Raw genomic sequence first — 17,482 nt, 5'->3', positions numbered from 1 at the left:
ATGTATCAGGTAGAGCCCTGCGAGCCATTCGGCTCTTGAATCGGGTGCAACCGCAACAAACAAAAAAACAAAAACATGAACAAGAAAACATCTTAAAGTGACTATGCGCAAACAGAAAATCCAAGAAAAGACAGCAAAGTTTTGCAGAAGAAATCACCGTACACCAACCCTGTGCAAATATCCCAGTGGGATGCAAGTCAACAACAACAACCACAAGACAATTTAGATTGAGGCCATCAGTCTAACTCTGTACTACAACAAACATGGCCAAACCAAAAAACTTTTCGAAAATCACCAAAATAAAGCCATAAAAGCAATGAAACAGTGGTCATAGGAACTGTGACCGAATTTTCACAATAAACGACGTAAAAAACATGTACTACCAAACTCTGCAGCCATAGCTGGCTGCATGAGTCACTCCACAACAGCAGGAGCATCATTCGGAGTGTCAACATTTCAACACCAAACCACCCGCGACCACTGGCGTCTTACGACGCGGGCACGTGAATTCTCAACGAGGCTACGCGATTTAAAGCTTTCGCGACTGCAGGGATTCATCTTCTTGGTTCTTTCGGTAAAGTCACGTAGAATGGAAATAATAAAATAATAAAAATAAAACAAAATAATTATCACGACGTTTCGGCCACAACGCAAGCAACCGTCCTCAGGTGTAGAACGGCTGCTTGCGTTGTGGCCGAAACGTCGTGAGAATTATTTTATTATGTTTAATTTTATTAGTTTATTATTTTATTATTTCCATTTTACGTGACTTTACCGAAAGAACCAAGAAGAGGCTACGCGACCCTTCTGCTTCTTTCGTACGGCTGCTGGAACAATTACAATTTCACAAGGCCGGTTATCGCTGTGATGATGTCTCCTTCGCATTTTTGGATCGTCGTGAAACGTTGCACGGTGTTTTTATTTTTCTGGATGAACCACGGTGAGAACAGTTCACGCCGCGGAGCAGTAGATGGCGACGTTGCACAAGGTTTTTAAAAATATTCTTAGGTTTTACCGGTAAAGTCACGTAGGTATAAAATAAAAATTAATAAAAGTAAAATAAAAATAAACGTCGTGATTTTTATTTTATTTTTATTTTACTTTTATTAATTTTTTTTTTTACCTACGTGACTTTACCGAAAACACCTAAGAATATAAATCATTGCAATCACGAAAGCTTCAAATCTAGAAGTTTAAAAAACAGTTTTTCTCAGCAGCTCAACCACAAACTGACGTTCATGAAATTCGTTTTTGTCACGCTTTCACCACCGCGAACAGACCTCCACTGATAATTACGTTCTTGTCCAAGAGAGTCTTGCTAAGACGCGTTTTTTTTACGGGGCCTGCTTTGGGATGTTTGCCCAACTCATGCTTTCAGTTTTAAAGCTTTCGTGACTGCAGGGATTCATCTTCTTGGTTCTTTCGGTAAAGTCACGTAGAAGGGAAATAATAAAATAATAAAAATTAAACATAATAAAATACAATTCTCACGACGTTTCGGCCACAACGCAAGCAGCCGTCCTGCTTCCAACTCTTATTGAATTGAGCTGGGGTTGCATCGGCTGTTTGTGTTGCTTGCATCTAAACCATGCCTCCGTGGGCAATTTAGCCGAGCGACGGTGGCTATGCACGCCGCCTGTAGTCCAGGGTTGATGGATCAGCGTGCGCATGATGTCGTCAAACTCCCTTCCCGTGGGCTTCGAGGAGGTGCCCATAGCCTGGCTCGCCAGGAGAAGGCAGTACAGCAAGTGGAAGAATCGCCATCTATTTTCCATCGGTACGGGGATAAAGCGTTGCGTGGGTTTTCTGCGGGGTTGCTCTGGATTCCTCCATCTTAATTGGCTGAAAATATCTTAAAATAAAAACCCAATGCAGGACCCTCCTGACAATAGGCATACGACTTCAGCGTGGCTCTCCTGGATAAATTCTTATTTTTATAGTAAATTAAAATACTGCTTACTGGATGAGAGCCCGTCTTACGGACAGAGGCACGGGGGGGGGGGGCATTATTCTCTGAACAGCATTAATAATACTGTGTTTCACGAGTACCTGTCGCACCAGCAGGTCACTTTGACCTGACCGGGGTGACCGGTAACCGTATAGGTGACGTGGTGTAGACTTACATATTTGATCGCGGATAAACTAAAAGTGCCATTTTACGGATCTAGATGTTTGTTTTCGTTCACTCGCCGCCGTGTGTTGCCTCACCAGTCGTTGAGCTGCCCCATCATTTGACAAAGAGAACCCGCGTTAGATGATTTGGCTGCTATCAATTTCCACAATTTATAAGCCACTTCGTTGAGCTATCCATTTGTGGTCAGGTCGCTCCTGAAACAGAAGCTCGGTGGGCTTTACCTGGGAAAATAAACATAGGCATGTTTTGTGTGATTTGCTTACATTTCTTATAATTTTGCACTCCCATCGTTTTTTTTGTGTCGTTTATTGTTACACCATTGGAACCTCATTTGCCAGTAAAAAATATTATAATTGTTTTTTTACCCTTCTATCTGGCAACAAAACTGACACCTTTTTTACAAGAAGTCATGTTTGCATAGACCACAATACCTGCAGTCATAATGCAAACACAAAACATAACTCTGAAAATGGATGCACTGTCCTTGAAGTTGATTGGTCCACACCCGAGACAGCTTTCCTTAGAGCCTAGTCTCACATGGGTTGGACCAGATGACGCCAAAAGGCGTCCATTTTCAGAGTTATGTTTTTTGTTTGCATTATGACTGCAGGTATTGTGGTCTATGCAAACATGACTCCTTGTAAAAAAGGTGTCAGTTTTGTTGCCAGATAGAAGGGTAAAAAAACAATTATCGTTTGTTGTTGTAAGTTTCTGACGCACCCCTACTGGACAATGTGTGAAAAAGAGCTTCACATCTCATCGGATTCCTCCAGGATAAATATTCTGATTCTGTATGGAAGGAAAGTGAACTGGGCTTGGGCAGGACGCGTCGTGGCTGGAGCGGACGATGTGCCAGTGGTCGAGATTCACGACTCATGACAGCCAGAGGAGGGAAGGGCAGTCCAGGGGTACGGCCACCTTGGAGACGGAGCCATGAGATCGGCTCGTGGAGTATCACGCTGCAGGATCGTAAGACATACGGTATATACGCTAGTGTAGGTCTTCGTTCTGCAATGGATCAATCATGATCGATCATAACCGTTGTCTTCAGAGTGATTTATGCACTTTGCGGGCTACTGTTTTTCTTTTAAGACCGAGTCAGTCTAGGAGAGGCCCAGGCTTGGTTCAGATACCAATCAGATGCCATCCTTCCGGGGTCGATTAAACGAGCACCGCTTAGTGCGGGAGTCAACAGTGGTTCTACTATTGGTAAACTCTCCCTCGTCATAGGAATGTGGAATTCCCCCCCCGCCCGCCACAACTGGCTCAGGGCTGTAAAGACTAAAGTTGAGCACCGCCTCAAATCTAATTTGATCTCGAAATTTACAAAAAAATATCACAAAAAAGATATGACATTAAATGTCCATTTGGATGCCGGAAAACGTCGGCGAGTTATTTAATTTTTTATCTGAGACGTGACTTTGGTCTTCGTGAACCGCAGTGCCATACCGCGGGGGGGAGCGGGAGGAAGGAAGCTGAGTGGATTAGCCCTCTAATTGCCGGGGACACTGGTCCGCTCAAGTCGTGTCCCACCGAGCGGTCGGGGAAGGAATGTGGTCGCTCTAATTTGTAGGCGGGCGACACCGGCGGATTTATCCGTGCGCCATTAATGGGCAATTTCACGTGAGCTCATTTCCACCACCACCCACCCCCACCACCATCATCATCATCATGATCTCACGCGCGAGTCGATGAGGTTGCCCTCTGTGTGTTTGTGTTTCGAGGCCTGCGTCGCGAAAAAACGCTCTCGCTTAAATAGCCTCCTCGCTTAATCTATGCAGTAAACTAAAAGTCCGAAATCGTTGTTTTGTGTGTGTATATGTGAGTTCAATTTCCGCTCACGGCCAACACCAGTGACGATTGTGTGAAACGGTCTTGGGCCTCCCCTAAGTCGACTCAGCCTCAAATGAGTACCTGGTGCGGTGTGCAGTAAACATCAACACTGGGGAGACAAAGGCGGCCGGGCGTGGTGCTGGCCACCCAAACCCCTCGTTCACCGTTCCGACCTACTACGTACGCATGAACTTCTTTCGCACCGTACGTAGACAACCGTACTCATCGGAGGTACGTCAAACGGCGCTGCTCGCAAACAGCACTTGCCCCAAACGGCTGTTTTAGAGGCTATACGGGCGATCTTTGCCTTTGCTCGTCACCGCGTCATGCTGCTGACCCACATTTAGCTCGTGTGATCACCTTTAATTGCCTCTGCGGTCTAAATTGCCCCAGACTCGCTCTACGTATCGACTGCCAGGGGAAATGCGTGCAGAGCAGGCTTGGTAAAGACATCGCGGCTACGAGAAGTGACGACGACGACCATGATGGTGATGATGGTGATGATGGGGAACTTCTACTTCAGAGCAACAACTACAATTTCACATGGAGGTGGTCAAGCCCAAGATAACCGCGTCACGAGGCAGCGGAGTAGTTAGTGGTGTATCGTCGCTGCGATGTCTCCTTAGTTGTTTGTGGTGTCGGATGGCATTGGTGTCGTTCGTTGCACGTTGTTACGGCCTTAGCTCTGGATGACCACAGTCGCACCACTACTGGGGAGTTTTTAATTTTCCATTGTTTGTGCATCAGGTATCCACATCTGCTGCCAGGGCTTGTGAAGTGGTTGCGATTTAGGGTGAGCTTCGTGGAAGATCAAAACCCAGGGGATCTTCTCCTTTGGGTCGTGATGAGGGCCGATGGAACTGGTGACGGATTTGCAACCAGAACGCGACCGACAGTATGCTCAACAACCGTGGATTTAAAACAACAAAACTACTTCATCATTAGACCTCCTTTGCTAGGACCAAAATATAATAATAGGGTTTTCCCCCTTTTTTCTGGCAACAACACTGAAACCTTTTTACAAGGAATCATGTTTGCATTAACCACAATACTTGTGGTCAAGATGCAAACAAAAAACACACTTTGATAATAAATGCATTGTCCTTGAAACTGATTGGTCCACACCAGAGACGGCTTTCTTTTGAGCCTCGTCTCAATTGGTGCTAGACCAGAGGACGCCAAAAGGCGTACAGCTCAAAGACAATGCACTATCAAAGTAAAAAAATACTTTTGACCAGTGTAAGAAGTATGGTCAAATCAACCCCACGACCCTAGCGGCGTGGAGAGACACTCATCCATTCGTGAAATGGCAAAGGGGTTTGATTTGTGTATAACACACACGTTTGATGTGCGCGCGCGTGTGTGTAGCTACTTCGGTGGGGAGCGGTGGTGCAGCGGTTGGCGCTACGCTGCGCTACGAACCCAGTGACCCAAGTTCGCGATTCCAGCTCACGGCCAACACCAGTGACGATTATCTGAAACTGGTTCTGGGTTTCCCCTAGGTTGACTCAGCCTCAATTGAGTACCTGGTGCAGTGTGTAAACATCTCCGCTGGGGAGAGACAAAGGCGGTCGGGCGTGGTGCTGGCCACCCGTCCCCTCGTGTGCCGTGCCGGCCTTCATAGATGCTCGCTAACAGCACTTGCCCCAACAGTTTGTTAGAGGCTACACGGGGGGGGGGCGTCTTTGTCTTTGTTACTGTTTCTAGGCACGGTCTATGTGTGCATGAGCCGCTTGCTCGTTTCAACAGCGTCGATACCCATTAACATAGCACGCCTTGAAGGTTATCAAGTAATTGAATGGCCTCCTGCGGCATGTCAACTGGCACTCACTCTCTCTCCCCGCTAAGCCTGGCCGCAACTCGCGTTATGTAGGCCAATACGCGAACGGCTCGATGCGGAACAGCTGCTACAACCTTCGCTGCAGTGGCTAGGAGATGTTAACTACCTCGCCCGGTATACACGAGTTCGTGGGTTCGATCCCAACCCTAACGCCTGCTGCTGTATATTTGGAGTTTGATTTTCTCTCTCATCATCATCACGGTGGCTCGGAGATGTTAACTACCTCGCCCGGTATACAGGAGGTCGTGGGTTCGATCCCGACCCTGACGCCTGCTGTTGTATATTTGGAGTTTTCATGTCTCTCTTCCCGTGGTCGCGTGGATTTTTTCTCCTGGGTCCTCGGGGTTTTCCTTTCATATTTAGAAACACGCGTTTAGAATATTTGGCTGATATAAATTTCAACGTGATAAGCCACTTCCTTGGGCTATCATTTGTGGCCAGGTCGCTTCTGAAAAAGAGCTACAATGCTCAGTCGGCATTGCCTGGTAAAATAAAATTAGTTTAGTTTTAACCGTTTTAGTTTACCGCCGCTGCTGCCGCTGCTGCTGTACGTTGCGTCAGAATCAGAATCTTTATTTAGACTGGAGGAATCCGATGAGCCATGAAGCTCTTTATCACAGATGTCCACTAGTCCATGGCAGCGGTGACCAATGCAACTGAGCACTGCGATCCATTCTGGCCGATACCAGAAATCTGTGGCCAACAATCAATCACCCGGACCAATGTAACCCCGTAGTACCCAATACGACCTACACCAAATACGAGCGCCGTCTATTGGTGGCAGATATAGTTTTTATTAACGCACGGATTCTTCATCGGGGATTTCTATTTGCCACCGGGCCGTATCACAGAGGTCGCAAACGGGTTTTGATTCCTTACCCGTACCCGGCCGCACCAGGGTCGCAAACGGGTACCCGTACCCTACCCGTGCCGGGTACGGGTCGCCGGGTATCGGGTAGAATGCGGGTATCGGGTACCCGGTTGCGACCTCTGCCGTATCATGGAATTGTTCCAAGCTTGTGGTAGCGTTTGCTCTGATTTGTCCTCAGATGGAGCGCGCCAGATAGTGTGCGATCCGACCATGAACCGTATCGGGCACCACCTTTGTGTGCGATTGTTTAACCATACTTCACCACTCTGGGGGCAGGGCTGGGTTGCAGGGCAAGACCGGTTCAGATACCTCTCGCCACCGACGTTAGCCGGGCCCGTGGCGAGGTGCGCTGCTAACCAATGCGTCACCCTCGTATTTATTTAAAATGTGTAAACAACGCCGGCGATGCGTCAGTTGATTGGTGACCGTGACAAGTGGCCATGCATTGATTGGAGAAACAAACTCTACAACAGGCCGCTCACTCCCCTCCACACACTGTTTAGCAGTAAGCACATGCACACACCCATTGTCAATCCACTGCTGGATGAAGGCCTCCCCACGAACGCCGCGCGGGGATTATTCGACTGCACACTTCGCCACGCCAGGCTGGTAACATAGACGTAGGGTGCTGGTGCAGTACAACAACGGTTTGTTCTGCACAACCCTCTGCTACTAAATTTAACACGTAGGCTTTCGCGACCAATATTATTCATAATATAGGTTTTTGGGTCAGATCGCGTTATTTATAAATGTGTCGTAACCCTCCACCACCCGACACGGCCAAACAGTAAAAAATGTGTCACGTTTTTCAAAGGACAAAATAATTCACTCTGCTGCTAACTTGACCATCCATATTTGACGTGCAATGTGTGAAACATTCTCTTGTATTATACCGAATGGGTGACGGACAATGCGATGCTGTATTGCATCACGTGTCACTGTCATGCGTCTCGAGTCCATTTCCTCCGCTGCTCGCGAACTGCTCGCCGTCTCATCTTCACCATTGTCTCGCACAATGGACACACTGGCTGCCGATGGCAATGACTAACGCTGTTACAATGACTGCAGCTGAATAGCTGACTTATTAGACGTAACAAGCTGCATAGCAGGGCAACAATATGGCTCGCTGATACATTGGACAACAGACCGATGGGTGATACGTTGGAGAACAGAATGGATGGCTGATGTATTTGACAACAGACTGGACGCCTGATGTATTGGGAAACAGACTGGATGGCTGACACATTGGCTAACAGAATGGATGGCTGATACATTGGAGAACAGACTGGACGCCTGATGTATTGGGCAACAGACTGGATGGCTGACACATTGGATAACAGAATGGATGGCTGATACATTGGAGAACAGACTGGACGCCTGATGTATTGGGCAACAGACTGGATGGCTGACACATTGGATAACAGAATGGATGGCTGATACATTGGATAACAGACTGGATGGCTGATGTATTTGACAACAGAAAGACTGGTTGATGCATTGAACCACAGGCGGGATGGCTGCTACACGTGGACTCTGATGTGTCGTATGGTGTATGTCATATAGATTTGGAGTGGTGAGAGTCGGGAGAGGGTACAGACTTGGGGGTGGAGGTGGGTCCGGGGTTGGACACAGACCCAAAATGTTGGCAAAACGTCAAGCGGCCAGCAACAACTCGCCGCTGTTCAAGTTTAACGAGTTGATCCGTTCATTGAATTGACCGAGGTTTTGAGCAGTTGGGAATCGAGGTGATAGTACCGAATTCCAAAGTGGAGAAGAAGCGGACAGAGTTGTGTTGTTCAGAATCAAAATCTGTATGCATACTGGAGGAATCCGATGAGCTATAAAGACCTTTTTCACAGATGTCCAGTAGGTTATTGTGGGTCGTCCTCCAGGTTACGGCGAGTCAGGGCGGCTGCCCCGGGCCCCGCGTTTGGGGGGGGGGGCAGGGCACGCTTTGACGTCACGGTGCCAGATGCAATGAGATTCACCCCGGCTCACACCCTCCCCCCCTCTATTGACGGCCACGGTTATGGCCTGCAGTGTGGTGGTTGAACACAGGAGACGAAATCGGTCATTCTGGCCGATCGAATCCTCTCGGCATGGTTGGAGGAATCGTCATCAACGAGTGAAGTTCACGGGAACGGTGACGATTCTAATAGCGACAGACGAGGGGGCGACTGAACGCCGAGTGACCTGGAGTGGATGAGTGAGTGGGTGGGGAGGTCATTAATTGACCTCAATGCTCCCAGTAGGTTTAGTTTCCCGTCGCAGACCAACCGCTTCCTATTCTTGCGGCTTTGACTGCTACTCGCTTGGCTGTGGTGAACGGATGAACCAGACATCATCCGGCAGATACAGACGCGACCGACAGTTTGCTCGTTTATTAAGTAAACATGGGCACACTACAATTGCAGTGTCGTGGAACAGAGTGTTTGATAGACTTTGTCTTTTTTACATTTTGACATGAATTTAAAGTGACGCCGAACCTCGGGCTGTGTCCTGGGGCTGTCCAACACGAGTTTGAAGCTTCAACGATTGTATATATTCGCACACGTACAAATAGATATATAAACTTTCGAGTTGTATCCATAAACTCCATTATAGCATCACAGCGAAGCCGCTCACATTTTAATGATACATCAGAGCAGTGATGTCTCCACGGCTCTATAGAGGAAACTCCTAAAAGTCACTTATCCAAGTAATTGTATTTCCTCTCTCTCTCTCAATAACCAAGAACTACAGCTGTGGGTGCAGACAAGACGGTGATGGATGCTGCCGGCAGATCCGTGTCCGGCGGCCTGAGGATGACCCAGCTGCTGCTGCTGCTTCTGCTGCCGCTGCACTCAGCTGCAAATGACGAAGCCGCTTGCCTTGGCTCAACACTCGAAGCGACGCAGTTAAATTAAATAGATAAAATATCCACCACGGTTGGTTCAAACTCGTGCCAGACAACCACCAGACACTCACACGTGGAACCACAACAATGTTTTTTTTTTTATGGGTGTACAACGTTCCTTATATGCGGGGTACTGCAGATCACATAAGATGTGTGTCCTACACCATCCTCCACCCTGCACGGCTGATGTATAAAGTTGTCACTTGATGAACAACAACGCGCCAATGTATTACTGCTTCGGGCAGCAGTAGGAGCAGCACCACCGGTGTGTTGGAGAGCAACCCACAACACATTGTCGATCGCAGCTTCATTAATTGCCCGTGTCGGGTGGAGGCGGGTGCACGACAACACGTTTTACTTTACGGAATCTGTCCGACCCAAAAATAAATTATGAATCAATATCGGTGACGACAGGCTACGTGATAACGTATATATTCTCGTTTATTTTTACACAGCCATGCAGTATACAGTAGGCCATACTATCAAACAGCGCCGCGATAAATCCAGAGTCGTTGGCCTTTGATGCTGCTCAGTTGCGAAGTACGCACGGCTCTCTCTTCATAGCAGGTCAGGATGGGGTGTCTCACGGCATTCAATAGCAATGCCATTTATTAATCCACTAAAGCCTCACCGAGCCTCGCGAGGACACTTCGTGAAGGGTCCTACATTGGGGTACTTGGGCCAATTTAAATCATTTCAAGGGATTGTTTTGCTCGGCGTGCTGGAAGACACTGGAGGACCCAGAGAAATCCCGTCCCGCACGAGAGATGACACTTCAATTACCACGACATTCGCGTACTGCCAAGTCAGAATTATATGTATTAATACTGGAGGAATCCGATGAGCTATGAAGCTTTTTTCCCCCCAGATGTCCAGTAATTGTCTGCCACTTCGCAGCCCAGCGCGTTTGCCGGTTAAGTTTCATAAACCGCTACGTGATTCACCAAATCTTGCCTCTGGATAAATGGATCTCAGGCGTGCGCTACCACCAGGACCCCGAGCAAAACTCCACACCACGTGGGCCCCCCGACGCCTTCACGCTAAACCGGAAGTATTACATCTGACACCGTGACGTCGAAGCGTGGGGGTCCCCCAAAGCGCAGGGCCCGGGGCAGTCGCCCCGATTCGCCGTGTACCCTTGGGACGGCTCCTGGCTTCCACACAATTTGTAAAGCCTTGCATTAGACCAGAATCGCTCGCGCGTTTTTACAATTGCAATGCTCACGCAAATCAGAATTGTACTGCCAAATTCATAATCAGAATATGTATTTATACGGGAGCTATGAAGCAATTTGTTTTATTTCACAGATGTCCAAATGCCACGAGGTGGCCAGGAGATGGCGTCATCTCCTCGTGGGGTTTCTCCGGGTGCTCAGGTTTTCCTGCTCACGTGCAAAACACAACGATCGATTAATGGAGCAGTTGTGCGACAGAGAAAAAAAATCTGTGAAGGCCACAAACAGAACCCTCCCAAAATATATATATGAATCAGAATGTGCATTTATACTGAAGGAATCCGATAAGCTATAAAGCTCTTTTTGACAAATGTCATGTAGGGGCACGGGGTCAGAACGTCACAACAAATAATATTTAAAAAACACGACAGGAGCGATAATTATAGGCAATGTAAACAAAATCACTCCAAAAATTATACAAATAAAAATAAACTTTTTAAAATCTTACTTAGGTTAGGCTCTCCAAGCCATTCGGTTGTGTTTCATTCAGCGACCTGGCCACAAATTTCGACACTCGGCGAGGCTTTTGCCGGATAAGACGAAAACGTGAATTGTCTAGGATTGTTTACGATCAATGTAAATCGTGTAACAGCTTGCATCTCGTAAAATGTTCTCCCCCCCCATCCCATATACACACACACACACGCGCTCGATGCGCGCCACTGGGCCCAGCTGAGTTATGGGGCACGCGGCAAATCCACGCGCCGTTGTTGGACTCTCCGTCCTGTAGCCAAGGGTCGTATTCCTTCACTTTGTTATTCTTCTTGTTGTTGTTGGCGGAGGTTTCTCACCCTTATTGTTAACGACACGTATTAATCACACGACACGTTTACCGTCTCTCTCTCTCTCTCTGCACACCGCGTGCGCGCCCACCGAAACGGAGCGTACCAACCGGGTGTAGCAACACGCGCGGGTCGCTGGTTACGATGCGATCGTGGTTTTTTTTGACGCTCTGGGGAAGGAGTGGAAAGTCCTTGGCTTCTACTGCAGGGGTGTTCGATGGGAGGGGGAGGGTGGGCAAGGGACTGGGGCGTGTGTGTGAGTGAGTGACGTTGATCTGAACCGGTACCGGGCCTCCCCTAGGTCGACTCAGCCTAAAACGAGTAGCCAGTGTGATTTGTAAACATCGCCACGAGGGAGACAAATGCGGCCGGGCGTGGTGCTGGCCAACCACCCCCCTCGTGCCATGTACGGGCCTCGATAAACAAACAGCACTTGCCCCATCAGCCTGTTAAGGCTAAACCAGGGGATCTTTGTCTTTGTGAATGAGTGAGTGGGCGAGCTGCCGCTGATGAGGGTTGATGGCCAAGGAAAGAGGCGGGGGAGGGTGATGGTGGTGGTGGTGGTGTTGGCAGCTCAATACATTTGTTGACTGAGTAAGAGAAGTCTCTCCCACTCTCTCCTCTCTCTCTCCCACTCTCTCCTCTCTCTCTCTCTCCCCTGCTTCTCTCCCCCGCGTCAACACGCGGAGTTCTCGGCTCAGCGATTCCCAGCGCGGCGCGAAGCTCCGCTCACGGGTCGCCTGCAAAACAAAGGGAAACGCGAAAACACACAAAGACACACAAAGACCCCCACCCCCTTCCCCACAAAGACACGCGCGCACACGCACACACGTGCACGAAGACATATAGATGCCCGTACGTGCAACTGTGTAGGCGAATTTAGACTTGAAACTTTCGTGACTGCAGGAATTCATATTCTTTGGTTCTTTCGGTAAAGTTACGTAGATAGAAAAAAGATTAAACAAATTAAAAATATATTTCGATTTAAAGCTTTCGTGACTGCAGGGATTCATCTTTTTGGTTCTTTCGGTAAAGTCACGTAGAAGGGAAATAATAATATAATATAAATGAAACATAATAAGAGAAAATTATCACGACGTTTCGGCCACAACGCAAGCAGCCGTCCTCCGACAGCCCTGTTCTTCACCTGAGAACGGCTGCTTGCGTTGTGGCCGAAACGTCGTGAGAATTGTATTTTTATTATGTTTTATTTGTATTATTTCCCTTCTACGCAACTTTACCGAAAGAACCAAGAAGATAAAAAATATATGTTCATTATTTAAGTAATTTTTTTTATCTCCGTGACTTTACCGAAAATTACAAAGAATACGTGTAGACGAAGACAGAATCTGAGGAAGCCACAACTTCTACGGAGTGAATTCAAATCGCACGTGGCCCGCAAATGCATGGATGGACGAGACGAGGGAGCGAATGGCCTGGATCCCCCACCCTCCACTCGCTCGCTCTCTTCGCTTTGTCCAAATACGCAAAGTGTTTCGCAACTCTGTGAGTGTCCGCTCTATACATGCCATGTGTATATACAGGGTGCTTTAAAAAAAGAATGTTTAAACTTTTACGGGACTATCGTTTTTTTTAGTAGACAAAAGAAGGGATAATACACTGCAACATGCTGGCAAATGTATGTTCAAAAAGTCAAAGAGTCTCCATTTGTTCGCCATCGTTGTCAACGCGTGCCTGGAATCTTCTCCAGGTGGTCTCCAGAGCCCGGAGGCACAACATTTCTTGTGGTATTGTTGCAAATTCTCAGAAGTGTTCACATTTTTTTGAAGCACCCTGTATCGATACTGCTTTGCGACCCGCAGATGGCATTGAGGCGGTAGTCGCCAAACTGTCCTTTCCCTGAATCGATTTTTGTAAAGTCAAGTTGCTCCTTATCCAACAACAAAACTTTTCTATTAGCAAGTTGATGTTATTGCTGATATTTGATGTAGCTTATCGAGTTATACGCGGTAACACGGACAAACAACGTTCAATAGATGTGCAGTATATGTACTATAACAGGTTAGTCCATCAGCCTATCCGCCTTCTGGAGCAAAGTATCCCAGCATCATGTGTTTAAGCAGGCAAGCCCTGGGCCGGCTTTGACGATTTGAGTCTCATCAGCAGAGCCTTGCCTTTTAGAAACAGGAGCTTGGTTCCACCCACCAATCCGTGTAACAGTGGATTTGCATGACATAAACTATGCAGAAAAGGCCATTCTGCACCGTCGTGAAAGCGATGATCAACTGTTGAGACTGTGAAAGTCGTGACCAGCCTCGGATGTTGCCTGCCTAAGCAGTCTGCTGGAAAACATCGTTCCCGAAGACGGCTGACATAGGCTGTGGACTAAATCCTGTTTTACATCGAGATCCAGACTTTTAAAAAGTATTCGTGCCCGATAATCGTATGGACTTGATGGGCGGTGGGGTCGGCTGGTTTTTATGCGACCAGTAACCACGTCCGCCAGTGCAATGTGTTTATATTATCACGATCAATTGTTTTCGATGGACGTGTAAGCTACGTGGCATCTCTAAGCCGAGCGGGTGTCACGTGTAAACCCCGACGCGAGCGATGGTAAACCGGGTGATCGATTGAAGTTACAGCGGTTGTTCTACTCGAAGGGGCGACTCGTTAAGATGACCTATTAGCAGTTAAAGTCTAAGATCGTAGCAAACAGAGAAATGTGAAAATCGACTGTAGCCGTCATTTTGACCGCCAACAAAGAACGACGAACAACACAGAGGGCCCCTGATGACCACCACCACGTGACTTTTCTTTCGTGTTGTGCGCGGTGCATTTAGCACCACAGCGCGTGGATTTATAGCGATTATTTTCATTTGTTTGCTGGTGACTTTGTGTATTTCATATCGGAATCGCCTCCAGTGCTGTTGCTGCTGGCGGGCAATAAAAGTGGTTCAAAAGTCAAAGTCTTTAATCGGAAGTGCGCGGAGTGTGACGCTGATGCCATTAGAAAGCCGGCGTCAACAGCTCTCGGTGTCCCGGTTAGACAAATCTATTGAGTTTACTTTCACATGCAAATCTCGCATTATATCTTCGCACAGTTTTATTTTTTGTGTTCGATTAGCGCACCCGTTCTCGTTTACGATCGTGAAAAACAAACTCGTTTCTAAAGTTGCGGTATTCCTGAAGTTCCTATCATAACGTCTCGTTACACACTCGTTCTCCGCATGCATTGATGGGTTGTTTTTGTGTCGTTTTGTTCTTCGCTGCTACCGCTGCGTTCAGCGCCACCACGGCGGACGGATCTGCCGTGTTAAACATAGCAGGGAAAACGTGCGAAACGAGTCCATCCGCGAAAACAAATCACGAGACGAGGAGACGTTGCGTGAACGCGTATCGATGCGCGTTCGGCGTGGGCTGTATCGGACACGTGCCAATGCATCTGCAAGTGTCTAATTGTTTTAGCATCACAACGCTGTGCGCGCCTCTCAGGATCGGACTGCGAACGTTCCCCGCTGCCCCGAGAAGAGGCCATATAGGACAGGTTTGGGATACAGCTGTCCGATGCGTTTTCGGGTTGCACCACGCGTTGTTGTTGTTGTGGTGCACGAAACTCCTTTGGTAGCTGAACACACGCAGCACTTGGCGGCGAAACGTCGGACATCATGCCAAACATCACGCGGAAGTAACCTGAACAAGTGCCAATACCTCCGCAGTGCTTGATACATCTTTCGTCAGTGAAATAATAATAATTATCCATGGCCGGAGTCGAACTTAAGCGAGCGGGGCTTGGAGCGCGTTCCAGGAATGACTTGCGCCAATACGTTTCGCCACACGCGCTATTGAGGGATGGGGCTGTTTGCGAGCACCTATTTGGGCCACAGGAACGGGTGGTGCGGACAGCACCCCGCGGCCGCCCGGCCGTCTTTGTCTTCCCCCCCCAAGTGTCCTTTACTTCCCATGCACCAGGTACTGCACTCATGTCAGGTCAAGTCAGAGGACCCATGCAGGACCGGTTTAGGTATCAATCGCCATCAATGTTAGCCGTGGGTCGGAATCGAACTCGGGTCGCCAGAACAGAACCACTGCGCTAACAGAGTCGAGTCGAGTGATGTCTGAAACAATCGTGACCCCCCCCCCTCACCCAAATTAGTGCTCCAACCCGCATTGGCCAGGGTGGTGAAGTATGGTCAAACAACCCCCCGTGACTGACACGGCGTGGTGAGGCCTTCATCCAGCGATGAGTTGACGTCTTCTAAATGATTTGGGATTTAAGTATTCACTAGTTTATTCATCGATTGTATTTGTATTAACTTGGCAATAGTCGGTTGAAATACAGAAGTTTATTCTTGCAAGTGGTTTATGCTGCAGGCCGCGCTACGTTAGGGTGACGTTAGTCAGGTGTATAACCCCAGAGTGTCTTGGAACAACCAACTTGTATTACCATCATCTGTCGGGTTAATATTCGGAACAATGTGCACATTAAAAGCATATATATATCACTATGTCGGCTTGGGGCTATAGCACCCATAACTATAAACTATTGTGCGCGTTAGGGATGCTAAGTTGACAATGACACTTTACTTTCGCCCAGCCATACATATACACACACATATATATACCTATATATACTGGCTACATGTCGCCAGTAAATACATGTCCTATGTACTTAAATAATCCTCGTATGTCTATATGGGTATCGTGAGCTTTAATAGCAGGTTTCATTTATAACCCTTTGTCAATCCACTGCTGGATGAGTGCCTCCCTGCCCACGCCGGGTCGATAATGGGGGGGGGGGGGGGTCAGGGTTGACCATACTTCACCACGCTGGTCAATGCAGGTTGGAGGGTTTCACCAAAGCACCAGTTCACACACCTCTAACTCTCCGCTCATGTTTGCCGTGGCTGGGCATCGAACTCAGGTTCGCTGGGTTTATCGCCCAGTACACTAACCGCTGCGCCACCACTCCCCGACTGTGCACGAGCCGGTGTGACTGACGCTTAAGACCGGGGCCGTAAAATCGGACGTCTATTTTCACAACTCTCCATGTTGTACGCACAAAAGCATTTACGAAGCGAATACTTTCTGGAACTCTTTTACGCGGAGGGCACAAACGCAGAACGTGTGTCAAGACGTGAGCATTCGCATTTGCCGGTATGTGTCCAATAAACGAAGAAGAAGAATAAGAAGGCTCGTTGCCCGAAACGTCGTCTAACATGTTTTTTTCCAGATCTACACACACAGTGTGGTTGACGAATGTGTTGACAGTTGTATGTATTTTAACAAAATGTACACATTCATTTTGCACGGAAATCATTGCGTGCGGTGTTGTTGCAGGCTACTGAAAAGGGTCCCCATTACGTTGGTGAAGTGCACTTGCCAATAACGTTTTGGTTTTTAATTTGCAATGATTATTATTCATTGTGCTTGTGCACCACTGCAAATTCAGCAGCAGCACCATCACCACCAAATAATTTCATCGTTAAAACGAGTTCTGCTTGTGCCCTCGTGCCTGGGAAGTTATCGGCAATGTCCCGTATCGTCTGTCGAGAGTTAAGTTGTATCTGTGTGTGCCTTTAATTCAGTCTCATTGTTAGGGGAAACTCACAGCAGCCGAAATATTCGAAGCCGCGGCAACCTTTGACCTAAACTTTTATATTAGATTACTTCTTTTTAATCTCCAAAAAGTCATAAAACAACTTCGAGGTCCAACGCATGTTTGGAACTCCACGGGAGAACCAACGTAGGGATCAAACAAAGGCCACACTCACAAGTAACTTACCCTCACCCCTCTACACACAACGCGCACACGCACACACACCGGTCGTGAATCTCCTGCAAGGTTTGAGAGACCTGGCCGAGGGGTCGACCCGACACCGGGGCCTGCACCGTACGGGGCGGTGGGGTTGTCGGAGACGGCTACGCGATCT

Source organism: Lethenteron reissneri, chromosome 34 (assembly GCF_015708825.2).
Source record: "Lethenteron reissneri isolate LAM-NWPU_2019-01 chromosome 34, ASM1570882v1, whole genome shotgun sequence".
In the NCBI taxonomy this organism is placed as follows: Eukaryota; Metazoa; Chordata; class Hyperoartia; order Petromyzontiformes; family Petromyzontidae; genus Lethenteron; species Lethenteron reissneri.
This window is presented reverse-complemented; position numbering follows the sequence as displayed.